Consider the following 3628-nt stretch of genomic DNA (forward strand, 5'->3'; position numbering starts at 1 on the left):
TTGTAGTAAGGGAGAAGAGGGTATGGTATGTTGGTTTAAAGCCCTGAAAAGGATATTCCTAGCAAGAGTAATGTCTCAAGACTGATCTGGCCTGAGAAAGCAGCTCAGAGAAGGAACATGGAAAAGTCAGAAATAGCTCTTTTTCTGTAAAAAGTAGTGATATGTGTTGATTATTCTGTCTTCTTCCTGAAATGCTGTTTTTAGGACATGCTGCTCTGACTCTAGTATTCTGCCTAATACATTTTCTGATTTGCTCCTACTCTTCCCTCAGCCCATGTTCAGAATACTACCATCCTACTGTGAGCTGGTGACATAGTATTTGTGAAGTGGTCCATTTAGAGTGTTACATGTGAAGGGTAGCTTCGTACCCATACATGAATTAGAGATGGGGAGTTGGCCCTGAGTTATCAGTGAAGTTGGGCAGTAAGGAATGTTTAGGGGCCTCAGTTGTATGCATTGTCAGCTCTTTGTGGACCAAGATTAAAGAAACTGCACTTAGTAGCATTGAATTAACGTCAGGAATACCTGACAAATTCTAGAAAAGAGTGTCAATGAAGAGACATTAGTACCTTTTGTATAGTATATTTGAAGCTTAAAGTGCATCAATGTCTATCTTGCTTCAAAATACAGTATTAATCATTTGGGATAAAAGGGAGGTTTTAGAAACTGATAGGCATGACTAATTTGGGTAGTGTTTCATCCATGGAATGGAGAATGTTTTATTGCATAATTGCTTTCTAAAAATGGAAACAACCTAAATGTCTAACAGATTTTAAAAAATTATTCACAGTACATCCATTCCCAGGAGACCTTGGTGTTCAGAATGCTGTGCCAGATGCACAGAGTTCTCTGTAGATGACTAAATGTTCCTCCACATTGGGTAAGTTGGGGTTTGATTGCTGGTGCAAGAAATGATGCATTTCATATTCAGATAAAGTCTAGAAAAATCTGCCCTCAAAGCTACAAAGGTACATCTTCATCCCCACCACCATGGGAAGTTCTTCCCTACTTTAACCAAGACTTAATGCTAATATGTTTATTTTTTTGTAGATTTTTATGAAATGACAACCCTTTGTTATTATCTTGTAAACATGTATATGTAAAATAAATTTTTCTATGTAGCTGGTATTTGGTGTGTTTCAGATTCTCTGGTTTTGTATCTAAATATTTTGTATTCTGTGGTTTAATCAGACATATGTATACATTTCAGTGTCTGATAACACTTCTACAGTGAAATCCAAATCCTTCCTTTATGCCTTTTGGGTTTTTATTTGTTTATTTTCCTTTGGCAGCATTGGCTTATTTATATTATGAAATACTGTGTTCCATTTGGTCTTGATATTGCTTAACATTGTTTATTTAATCCATTTACATTGAATTATTTATTTCATTTTATTTAAAAATTTTGCCAGAAGGCTTGTGCATGTGCAGAGAGAGAGAAAAAAGCACCCTCTGATGGAGTGTGGTCACCCTGCAATCCTTTCTCCTCCATTTCTCTATCCCATCGGGATTTGGGACATGCATAGACTTGTGCCCAGTGTACGTTTTAAGCCATCAGGGCTGGAATTAGAATTACTCCATCACCCATGTGGACTGTGGCTTCCTTACCTACCAGGCCATGGGGCCTACCTGACATTGTCTTGTTTTAAATTTTCAAATAATATATGCTGAGATAAAATTTGACACCTCCATTTTTTTCTTTTCACAATTATTTTGGCTGTATTCTCACCCAAAATCATAGTTGAGACAAAATTGACTTTTAGGCTAATTCTAGTTTGTTTGTTTGTTTGTTTTTTAATGTAAAATCCCACATGACATTTTAAATTTGGGTTGCACCAAATTTCTATAATGACTGAGGTTTTATGTCACTATATTCTCTAGTATAAGAATTTGGTTTGCTAGTTTTTGTTACATTATTTTTATTTATCATTAAAATATTCTTGCTTGTGTCTGTAAATTTATTTCAAATTAAAGTCACAGTATTTGGCTATTGTAAATAGGGACTGATTTTTGTGGGTTTTTTTAGTTTATAAATTATTGCCATTAATCAAGTATTGAATTTAGTACATTCAGAATAGATTTTCCCACTTTTTAAATGTTTTTATTAGGATAGCTAAAATGAATCCTCTTGACTGTTCAAGTTTGCAGTCATATCTGAGAATAACTATAGTTTTAACCCTGTGATTGCATGTTTTATTTCCACTTTTTCTTGGTCCCAACTCAGGCATCCTAATGCATTGGTTAATAGCAGAAGCCCTCACTGGCCCCTGTTCTCAGCCTTACTTTTGTGGATATGCTTCTGGTGTTGATTTCCAAGTATATTTGTTGAAATTGTCTTGATTAACAAGATTACTGGGCCAGCCAGATGATGTGGAAGTTAAGGCACTGGAACCCGCATGGCTAGCTGTGCAGTTCGAGTGCCAGACCTGGCAGCTTCAAAAACACTTCAGGCATTTGATCTGTGCATAGAAGAGAATGAGAGAAGGGATTGTAGCATGGCCATCCTCCATCCAGGGTGATTTCTCACTTTCCCTCTCTCGCTGGTGTATGCACATGCCTTACAGCAAAAGAAATGAAGGAAGGAAGGACGGAAGAGAGGGAGGAAGAAAGAGAGAGAGTAAGAAAGAAGAAAGAATTGTGTCCCCCATTTGACCTGATTTTTAGATTTAAATTATTTATTTTTTCAGAGACCAGCAAGTGACATAGTGTTAAAGGTGCGCAACTCCCACCTTGAGTGGGATTTGAGTCTCAGACTTGGTGGCTTGCAAATCACACCAGGTGCATGTGTGTGCATGCCCAATATCTCAATAAGAGACTGGAGGAGAGTGGATTGCCGAGAGGCCATCCCACCTGGGGGGTGATTTCTCACTTCTCAATATTTCTCTCTGGTAAGTGCATGCACCCTAAGGCAAAAACCTTTTAAATATTTATATATATTTTGAAGTCTGTTGCCATGGTCTGGTTTGTGTGTGTGTGGATTAAGTATATTATAAGTAATATATTGGGTTGAGAAAGTCATGACATGACTCTAAAACTGTACTACTAGAAATTATCTGAAATATACTCAATGAAGATTGTCAATATAACTTCTAATTATTTTGATTTATGTGCATTTTTATTAACTTAATAAATAAGAGACTTATTTTTATGTCACAAAGGAACTGTGTTTTAACACGTTGAGTGAATTCTCACAAATCCTTCTTGGAGATATATAATTTATATATTGTAGTTGGCTAATCACGATCTCTTTATTTTTGAGTGAATATTTATACTTTTTTTTTAAAGTTATTCTTTATTTTGACCAGAGAGAGACAGAGAGGGAAAGTGAGAAAGCAAGGCCCCAGGTCCAGCACTTGAACTGTGGTTGGCCATGTGGGAGTCCAGCAACCTAACCGCCACACTCCCTGCCAAAGCCAATAGCAACAAAATCAATACATGACAATAAACATAAAAATGATGGATAATGGTATTGATGATGAACACAATGACTTTATTTTAATAGCAGTACCATTACTGATGACATTAACAAAAACAGGAGGTAGGAGATTACAGACTACTCTAAAAGAATGACAAGTTAGTAATATCTGGAGTCAAGGGTAATTTAGAGACTTATATTTAAAAACAGTGG

Source organism: Tupaia chinensis, unplaced genomic scaffold (genome assembly GCF_000334495.1).
Source record: "Tupaia chinensis unplaced genomic scaffold, TupChi_1.0 Scaffold146604_1, whole genome shotgun sequence".
Lineage (NCBI taxonomy): Eukaryota > Metazoa > Chordata > Mammalia > Scandentia > Tupaiidae > Tupaia > Tupaia belangeri.